This window comes from Saccopteryx leptura, chromosome 9 (assembly GCF_036850995.1).
Source record: "Saccopteryx leptura isolate mSacLep1 chromosome 9, mSacLep1_pri_phased_curated, whole genome shotgun sequence".
Classification (NCBI taxonomy): Eukaryota; Metazoa; Chordata; class Mammalia; order Chiroptera; family Emballonuridae; genus Saccopteryx; species Saccopteryx leptura.
Genome location: NC_089511.1, coordinates 47,688,176 through 47,698,746, shown reverse-complemented (window position 1 = coordinate 47,698,746; position 10,571 = coordinate 47,688,176). Strand labels below are relative to the sequence as shown.

The 10,571-nt window shown below is 45.2% G+C and overlaps 1 pseudogene; it reads right to left on the bottom strand.

Moving 5' to 3' along the window:
* Nucleotides 1-6,791: 6,791 nt before the first annotated feature.
* On the bottom strand, nucleotides 6,792-7,827 carry LOC136381496 (AN1-type zinc finger protein 3 pseudogene; annotated as a pseudogene).
* Between the last annotated feature and the right edge of the window lie 2,744 nt (nucleotides 7,828-10,571).

Genomic DNA, 10,571 nt, shown 5'->3' with positions numbered 1-10,571 from the left:
AAATGTGCACCACCCTGGTCAATTGGTTTAGCGGTAGAACATCTATCTGGCGTATGGAAATCCCGGGTTTAATTCCTGGTCAGGACACACAGGGGAAGCAACTATCTGCTCCACCCCTCCTCTTCTACTCTCTCTTTCTCTTCTCCTCCCATAGCCATGGTTCAAATGATTTGAGCAAGTTTTCCCTGGGCACTGAGGATGACTCTATGACTTCATCTCAGGTGCTAAAACAGCTTGGTTGCCAAGCAACAGAGCAGTGGCCCCAGATGGGCAGAGCACAGCCCAGTAAGGGGCTTTCCAGGTGGATCCCTGTTGGGGCACATGTGGAAGTCTGTCTCTGCCTCCCTGCCTCTAGCTTAATAAAAAATAAATAAATAAATAAATAAATGTACGCCTATTCTGACACCACTTCTCTCTCACGTCCTCTGTCTTTCCTCATGTTGTGATTGGTTTCCTCAGTTGTATCTTCTAGAGCAGTGGTAGTCAACCTGGTCCCCACCGCCCCCTAGTGGGCGTTCCAGCTTTCATGGTGGGAGGTAGCGGAGCAACCAAAGTATAAATAAAAAGATAGATTTAACTATAGTAAGTTGTTTTATAAAGATTTATTCTGCCAAACAGCGAAAATCCGGCATAAAGTACTTTGGTAAGTAATTATTATTATATGCTTTAACTTGCTGTAACTCTGCTTTATAAATTTTATAAAGTAAAGTTACTTCCCTACTTTATAAATCACCATTACTGTGGAACAGGTGGGTGGTTAGAAAATTTTACTACTAACAGAGATACAAAAGTGGGCGGTAGGTATAAAAAGGTTGACTACCCCTGCTCTAGATCATTCAGTTGGTCTTTCAGCAATTACTTTCCAGTTATCAAGAAATTACACTGAAATTTTCTGTGTACATTTTTAATTTCTAGGAACTCTTTCCCGATCTGACTGCACCTTTTCATAAGAGTTCATCTAGCAATCTTCCTGAATTTCTAGAGTCATAAGGATATTTAAACATTTTCTTCTGAACTTTTCAATGAAGTTTCCCCCAGTCATGGGTTTATTTGTTTATCATCTATTAGCTCCACACCCTGCCAACACTCAGTGTGTCCTCACAATGTGTGTTTCTATTTTTCTTTTCTTTTTTACATTCTAAAGTACTTTGCTTTATTTATTTTTAATTTAAATTCTTTTTCAATCATTGCCCCATTTTATTATTCTGTTACAAATTGTTCTCAAATGTGTAATGATACTTGGTTGTAAAGTCTATGTTTATTAAGGACTCAGTTGATTAGCAAAAGCATATGATAAGAGTCTGTTTTGTGCTTGTGTAAGTCCTGACTGTAACCTTTTCTTCTTTTCTTACATGATTGATTTAATTTTTTTCAGCAAAAGAAAAAAGAATAAAGTTACAAGATTCTTTTACTATTTTCACAATAGTAAAAGTAAATCAGAGCTCTAGCCTATGTGTGTAAGTACATGTAGAATACAAAAGGGTTAAATAAGATTTTCTCTTTTAAAGATACAAGAATTTAAGCTTTACTTACATTTAGCAAACTTCACAGAACAGCTATTGCAGGGGAACAAATCCTGCCCCTGTTGCTAGTGAAAATGGGTCCTTTTGCAGTGTCAAGAGAAAGGTATTTCAAAGGCACATGTGTAGAGAAGTTTAAACATAGTGTTAAGCCTGACCTGTGGTGGCGCAGTGGGATAAAGCGTTGACCTGGAACGCTGAGGTTGCCGGTTCGAAACCTTGGGCTTGCCCGGTCAAGGCACATATGGGAGTTGATGCTTCGTGCTCTTCCTCCTCTCTCTCTCTCTCTCTCTCTCTCTCCCCCCCCCCTCTAAAAATCAATAAATATAAATAAATAAAACTGGTTCCTACTTAATCTTTAAAAAAAAACAAAAAACAAAAAACATAGTGTTAAGATTTTATTGAGGTGAAGGGAATTAATATACCGTACCTCCAGGGACGTAGAGGGCAGGCAGGCTCTAGCAGCAACTGTCCTGAGATTCCAGATAATCACCCATATATTTTCTTGGTTCTTGGTAATGAGCAAGCTGTCATTCAAACCATCCAACCCACTCGCTGATCTTCTGGGGTTGAGTTGGACCCTTCCCCTAACCAATCTCTTTCCTGAACCTTTTGCGGCTTTGCACCTCCGATCCAATCTGATTCTTTACCCAGAATTTCCCAGGCTATATTCTGCCCTTTTGTGTCATCATTTGGACTTTTGTTGTACATGCCTCAAAGTGGAAGCACCCCCCCTGCCCCGTGCTATCTTTACTTCTGTTGTGTATGAGCAAAAGTTCTATTGCATCTCCTGGTTTCTACTTCCGGCCTCCAGGATTAAAAGTCCTAAAGGCAGTGGTCTCCTGGAGTGTGTGAATGAACCTGTAAATGCTATATCTTCCTAGCAAATCAAGCTTAGTGGAATGCTATAACTTCCTACCTAAGCAGGCCTAATATGTGATTACGCTTTCTAGTTTTATTAGACTAATGGTCTGATTCCATCTGCTCCCTTTCTTTAGCAATAACTAGCTAACTATCTCTGCTAACACTCCAGCTCTACGCTCGGGAAGCGAACGTGGGCAGTGAGCCCTGTGTGTCAGGCAGCTGACTGCCCATCGCTGACTCCAAGCAGCTGCCGGTGGGGCCTGAAGAAGGCTGAAGGGCTCATGGGGAGTCTCTTTGGGATCAGAGCCTGGTGGGCGCGCCTCGGCAGGCTCCTCGCTGAGAAGGGCGAGGGACTGGCCAGAGGGTCACAGTGTGACAACTGTGGTAGATGTGGGCAGACTTCACTCCTCTGCCCGAGGCTGACCTAGAACAAGACACTGCCCTTGGTCCTGAAGCAAGAACTAAAACTGGAGATTTTGTATCAGATTCCACTCCAGTTGGGACGGGGTGGGAGGAGGAGGTTGGGAAGAGCATTACTTTCTACTTCAGCATTTTAGATAAAAATATTAATTCAATACAGAGTTTAGCTGCTTGTTGTGGTATAAAAGGGCAAGTTGGCAGGTTAAACTGTTCCAGTAGCCAGTGGGTGAACAGATCCAAACTGCCTCTCCAGGAGCCTTCCAGTCTCACCTCTCACAGGCCTGGATCACGAGGCTCTGGGCCCCTCACCCCTGCTCAGTTTAGCCTGTCTACCCATCCCACCCCCTTCCTGCTGGTAATGATTTCCTAATGTGGGCAAACAGACCCGTCTCCCTACCTGGCCTTTCACCCCTGCTCTCCTCTCTGCCCACATGGACAAGCACAGGATGAGAAAAGTACCACTCCCCCCACCACCAGCCTGAGCAGATGGCTCTCTCAGAGCTGCACCATGACCACTAACCATTGTTCTAGACAGAGCAGATCTGCTGTCCCCGCGACATAGGCTGCCTCCTCTTACTACAGCTGCTGTGTGGTAGACGTGGCGGGTGGACCACAGCAGAGACAAGGCCATCCTCCTCTTGGCCCCTGGGGGTGGAGCAGCATCCTGCTGGAAGGGGCAGAGTCTGTGGGCAGCAGCTTCCCAGGGGCTCCCCAGCACTGCTGCTGATCTCTGCTGGCTATGAAAGTTCTTGTCATAAAAGCTCCCAATGCAGAAATCCAGCTGCGGAGGCCAGTCTGTGGCCGGGCCACAGCTGCCGTGCTGTGATTAGCCTAATGGGATCCATGGCCAGACCCTGTACTTGGCAAGTGGCAAACCAGAGCCAGTGGGGTCACGCTGTGCCCCTGGCTGCTTCTCCTGACCATGAGGTCCTGTGTAAAGATGTGGCTCTCAGCGTGCACTAGTCTTGGGTGAAGCTAATTTTCAAAGTGAGGTTATTGTTTCTCTTCTCGTGTGATAAGTTTTCTCCTAGCAAGTTAGGCAAAAAATTTCATTTAAGATTTTCATAAGCCTGACCAGGCAGTGGCGCAGTGGATAGAGTGTCACACTGGGATGCGGAGGACCCAGATTCATAACCCTGAGGTCGTCGGCTTGAGTGTGGGCTCACCACCTTGAGCGTGGGGTCGCCGTCTTGAGCGTGAGATCATAGACATGACCCCATGGTCACTGGCTTGAGCCCAAGGTCGCTGGCTTGAGCAAGAGGTCACTCACTCTGCTGTAGGCCCCCCAGTCAAGGCACATAGAAGAAAGCAGTCAATGAACAACTAAGGTGCCACAATGAAAAACTGCTGTTTCTCATCTCTCTCTCTTCCTGCCTGTCTGTCCCTATCTGTCCCTTTGTCTCTGTCACAGCAACAACAACAACAACAAAAATATTTTCATGAGAACTGTATTTCCCCACCCCCACTTCCAGCTCTATGGGAGAGCAAGGCCACCCCCTGACAGAGCCTTGCCAATCTCAGCAGCCTGCTGTGGGCCATGGAGTAACACTAAGAACATTACTAAGATGTGAATGAGACAAAAATTTTCCTTTCTACTTAACATAGTACTAGAGGTTTGGCCAGAACAATTAGGCAAGAAGATGAAATAAGAGGTATCCAAATTGAAAAAGTAGAAGAAAAATGATCTCTTTTAACACACAACATAATCTTATATACAGAAAAGTCAAAGATTTACCTCCTGTAGCACAAAAACTATTAGAACTAATAAATTCAATGAAGTTGCAAGAGATAAAATCAACACTCAGCTACATTTCCATTTTTTTTTTTTTTTTGCAACAACAATGTACAATCCCATAACAGAATTAAGAAAATAGAATCAGGAAAAATAGCATATTAGAAATAAACTTAACTGAGGAGGTGGAAGATACATACACTAAAACCTGCCAAATGTTTCTGGAAGAAAGTAAAGAAGAAACAAGTAGATGAAAAGACATCTATGTTCGTGGATTGGAAGACCCTCAACTATCTACATATTTGATACAATCCCTATCAAAATTCCAATGAATTTTTTTGCAGAAATAAAAAAAAATCCATCCTAGAATTCATAAGGAATTTCAGTGGACCTAAAAGATTGCAATGATCTTAAAAAAAGAATGAAATTGTAAGTCTCAAACTTTCTAATTTCAAATCTTACTACAGAGCTGAAGTAACTAAAATAGTGTGACACTGGAATAAAAACTTCTGTTCATCAAAAAACACAATCAGATAGTCTGACAAAGGAACCAAGACTACTCAGTGAGAAAGCAGTCTTTTCAACAAATGATGTTGAACGCAATATCCACATGCAAACAAATGAAGTGGACCTTAAATGGAAAGTGTTCTAAACAGAGACTCTGAGAGGAGCGGGAGCTGAGGTGACATTTTCCACGCACATGCTCTTCCGGAAATTCTGGCTAATGTCTGGCCTTTCACCCCTTCAGTGATCTTGAGTCACAGTAGCCAGGATACTTGATGGCCGCTGTGCCCTGGCCACAGCAGGCTGCTGAGATTGGCAAGGCTCTGTCAGGGGGTGGCCTCGCTCTCCCATAGAGCTGGAAGTGGGGGTGGGGAAATACAGTCCTCATGAAAATATTTTTGTTGTTGTTGTGACAGAGACAAAGGGACAGATAGGGACAGACAGGCAGGAAGAGAGAGAGATGAGAAACAGCAGTTTTTCATTGTGGCACCTTAGTTGTTCATTGACTGCTTTCTTCTATGTGCCTTGACTGGGGGGGCCTACAGCAGAGTGAGTGACCTCTTGCTCAAGCCAGAGACCTTGGGCTCAAGCCAGTGACCATGGGGTCATGTCTATGATCTCACGCTCAAGGTGGTGAGCCCACACTCAAGCCGACGACCTCAGGGTTATGAATCTGGGTCCTCCGCATCCCAGTGTCCACTGCGCCACTGCCTGGTCAGGCTTATGAAAATCTTAAATAAATTTTTTTGCCTAACTTGCTAGGAGAAAACTTATCACACGAGAAGAGAAACAATAACCTCACTTTGAAAATTAGCTTCACCCAAGACTAGTGCACGCTGAGAGCCACATCTTTACACAGGACCTCATGGTCAGGAGAAGCAGCCAGGGGCACAGCCTGACCCCACTGGCTCTGGTTTGCCACTTGCCAAGTACAGGGTCTGGCCATGGATCCCATTAGGCTAATCACGGCACGGCAGCTGTGGCCCGGTCACAGACTGGCCTCCGCAGCTGGATTTCTGCATTGGGAGCTTTTTTGACAAGAACTTTCATAGCCAGCAGAGATCAGCAGCAGTGCTGGGGAGCCCCTGGGAAGCTGCTGCCCACAGACTCTGCTCCTTCCAGCAGGATGCTGCTCCACCCCCAGGGGCCAAGAGGAGGATGGCCTTGTCTCTGCTGTGGTCCACCCGCCACGTCCACCACATAGCAGCTGTAGTAAGAGGAGGCAGCCTATGTCGCGGGGACAGCAGATCTGATCTGTCTAGAACAATGGTTAGTGGTCATGGCGCAGCTCTGAGAGAGCCATCTGCTCAGGCTGGTGGTGGGGGGAGTGGTACTTTTCTCATCCTGTGCTTGTCCATGTGGGCAGAGAGGAGAGCAGGGGTGAAAGGCCAGACATTAGCCAGAATTTCCAGAAGAGCATGTGTGTGGAAAATGTCACATCAGCTCCCGCTCCTCTCAGAGTCTCTGTCTGGAACACTTTCCATTTAAGGCTTTTATAAGTTTGACTCCAGCAATGACAGGTGTCTATTGTTTTAAATCCACTAGCCATGCTCAATAAAAATATTCTTCATGTTTTCATTTTATACAGTGGCTAGTAGGAACCTTAGTAACCAGCCAGACATCAACTTCAACCACCATCAACCCCTAAACTACAGTGCCTGAATGGCTAGCTAAAGAAAGGAAACAGAGTGGCTGTGGTCTCCCAGCACGAGGCGTCTGTCTGGCCGGCTCGGTCCTAAATAAGGCTCCCATTAGTGAACTAAGAGCAGCGTCATGTAGCAGCCAAGCTGGCCTTCAGGAGCACTCCCTCCCAAGCGCCTCGCTTCCTGATCCACTTCCACGATTTTCACGATGGCTTCCTTCCGGCTATAGCCCTAGGTGGTCAAAAGTATAGGCGTGCTGCTCAGAGAGGCGATGTAACATTCAGAACACATACCCAGAGTGCAATCCCAATGCCTGCTGCACCAGCTCCAGTTTGGCTTGGCACTGGAAGCACCCCCATTCACTCTTCTGTTTAGCTTGGCTGGTTTCCTCTCGTTCGGTATTCTCCAGCAGTCGCGGCCTTTCACTGGCAAAGCCTCCTTCTCAGACTGAACCTGTACCACAGGGTCTCTCGGTTGGTGTGAGGAGCAGACACATGAGCTGTGTCTGTGCCTGGCCCGCACTCCTCTCACTTGGTGAAGTTACATTCCGTTCCGGGGGAAGCAGCTGCTGGCTGGGACGAAGTCTTGGCTCCGTTATCCAGGTATTGTTGTTGTCACTGGTGGTCTCTTCGGAAAACAAATCTGATTGGCTGTTACTTGTTCTTGGATTTGAATCATCATCTGGTTGTTTCTTTTGAAAATGAGCAAAGCATTTGGAACAGAGGTTCATAGTTTTGCTGGATGCCTGGAAGCAGCAGGGACAGCGAGGTGGCAGGCAGGGCGCTTTCCTGGGCTCACTCCCAGTGTCTTTCTTGGTGCTGGCTGAAGAGACCCAGGGAGTTGGGGGAGGATAGGAGGGTCTAGGGAACATGGGAGAAGCAAGAGGGGGGTGCAGCGAGGCCCTGGCTTGGACCCGAGCTGGGATTTCAGCAGGGTGGCTAGCTGGAGATGCCCTCACCACTAGGCCTGTGTCTGAAGAAGTGGGAACAGACTTCTTCAGTCTTGGAGGGAGGGACACATTGCCCCCCTCAAATTTGAATGATATGGGTTTTTTTTTAAAAAGGACTGAGACACAAAAAAAATTAAACATTTTTTCATATTTTATATTTCATGGTCAGTTTTTTTATTACTCACTTTTCTTCATGTGTTACAGACACTGTGCTAAGCTCTGTCTATACATGATCTTTTTTTTTAATGTTTATTTTATTGATTTTAGAGAGAGAAAGGGAGAAAACAGGACAGAGACAGGAACATCTGCTCCTGTATGTGCCCTGACCGGGGATCGAACCGGCAACCTCTGTGCTTTGGGATGACGCTCTAACCAACTGAGCTATCAGACTAGGCCAGGGCTTACTTAGTTTTTACAACAACCCTATGAATTTATACTACTGCTATTTCCATTTTCAGGATGGTGGCTAATTTGATGAACGGCCCACCACAAGTGAGGGGACAACAGAGACTCAAGGTAGCTGTGATCCAGTCTGATTCCATAAAACCCACAGTTCTCCAAGTTATTTATTTACAGTGTGTCTCTTTTCCTGGATAGACCCTAAGTCCCTGGGGGGCAGAGACTGAGTGTTATTTGGTTTGAATCCCACGCATATGAATCCCAGCGATATAACATAGGAGCGCTTCAGCCTGGTGGGCATTTGAGATCTGAACCTTGTGAAAGAATTGAGAACATTTCTGGTTATGGGAGCAGCATGAGCTGAGGCCAAGTGTTGGAATCAAACACGATTCCTGAGGTTGGGGAGGTAGACAGTGCAAAGGGACTCCGAGGTGTAGAGCAGTGGATGCTCGTTGGGGCTTGCAGATGACTCTCTTGAATGCCCTGGGGTACCCCAGGGATCGCTCTGCACACCCAGGGCAGGACATGTGAGTTTTATGTGGTAACCACCGGGGAGAGGGGCAGTGGAAGTGAGACATTAAGAAAATAAACTAGTGGACAACAAAACAGCCACAGGGATGCAAAGTACAGCATAGGGAATGTAGTCAATAATATTATAATAAGTGTGTATGGTGCCAGGTGGGTTAGGACTTATTGGGGGGATCTCTTCGTAAATTATACCAATGTCTAACCACTGTGCTGCACACCTGAAACTAATAAAATATCAAATGTTAAGTGGAATTCTAAAATTTTTTTTGAAGCTTTAGCCTAAGGGAATAAAAAGTAAACCAACTTTAAGTTGGCATCTATTTAGTACCAAGCGTCACACTGGGTCCCCTCTGGACTAGACCTGAGAGACATGTTAATTGAAAAGGTTCAGGTAGCTTTTGTAGCATGTCTGATTTCACAGAGGCTGAAGCACTGATGTGCATTAGAGCTGCAACATGCTGCCTTCACTGGTGCAGGTAAAGGCCGTGAAGAGGCTGATGTGGCAAAAAAGGGAAGTGTCTTTTCTTTTCTTTTTTTTAAATAAAAAAAGCCTATTATAGGCCCTGGCCAGTTTGTTCAGTGGATAGAACCTCGGCCTAGTGTATGGACATCTTTGATTTGATTCCCGGTCAGGGCACACAGGAGAAGTGACCACCTGCTTCTCTTCCCTTCCCTCTCCCCCTTTTCTCTTTCTTCCTCTCCCATAGCCAGTGGCTCAGTTGGTCCACGCATTGGCCCTGGGCACTGAGTTAGGCCCCTGGCACTGAGGATAGCTCTTGATTTGAGCATCAGCGCCAGATGGGAGTTGCCAGGTAAATCCCAGTCAGGGTGCATGCAGGAGTCTGTTTCACTAACTCCCTTCTTCTCACATTAAAAACAAAACAAAACAAACAATAAAAAAAACACTATTACAGAAAAATAAATTACTAGTAGGCCAAGTGCTCAACTAGCTGTGACAGGTTGAGAGAAGCCTAGTGAGCACATCATTGATTCTAATATACCGTATGTCCCCATGCATAAGATGCACCTTTTATCGAAAAATTTGGGGTTTAAAAACTGGGCGCATCTTATACAGTGGTTGTAGATTTTTTTTTACTTATATTTCCTGCTTTTCACACTTGTTTTTGCACTCATTATTGAAGACAATGATTCATCATCAGACACAGACGAGGACAACCTAATGGATGGGAGTTTTGACAGTGATGAGTTGTATGAATTTTATGATTAATAAAACTTGAGTTCAATAACTTTATGTAATACATACATTTTTTTCAAATTTCAGGCCCCAAAATTAAGGTGTGTCTTATACACGGGGCATCTTATACATGGGGAAATACGGTAAGCACTGAACACAGCACAACAAGATCAAACAAGCTCAGGAATCAACAGTTCTGGCCCTGACTGGGTAGCTCAGTTAGTGGGAGCATTTTCCTGAAAGCCAAGATGGTCAGTTTGATCCCCAGTCAGGGTACACGTATGAGGCAAACAAGAAATGCATAAATAAGTGGGACAATAAATTGACCTCTCTCTCTTTCTCTTCCCCTTCCTCTCTCTCTAAAAATCAAAGGATTTAAAAAACAGAATCAACATTCCTTCCTTTGTGTAATGGGGGCAGGGTGCTGAATTATTTATTCCTATAGCTATAAAAGCTGGCCCTCTAGGCCTGCAGTCATTGTCCTGAGAGGAACCCAGGCTGACATTGTCACTGTGTTCTCTAAGGATTCAGTCATGGCCCTTATGCTGTGGGATTAATGGTGGAGTCATGATTTACTTTGTTGTGGGGAGGGCAAGGGTTTATGTCCCCAGAACAGTTCACAAGATCTCTGGAGGACCACTGGCTCTCCATGTGGTGTTTCAAAAATATGTGCAAGTTTCTGTTGAAGAACACCCTTATTTTCATTCTGGGTTGTCTTGCTCCAGTTGCACACAATCTGACTGTGGATGAATCTTCAGTAAATATCTTGTATGGTTTTTGAAAGAAGAAGTTTCTTAAACAGATATGGTTGTAGTTT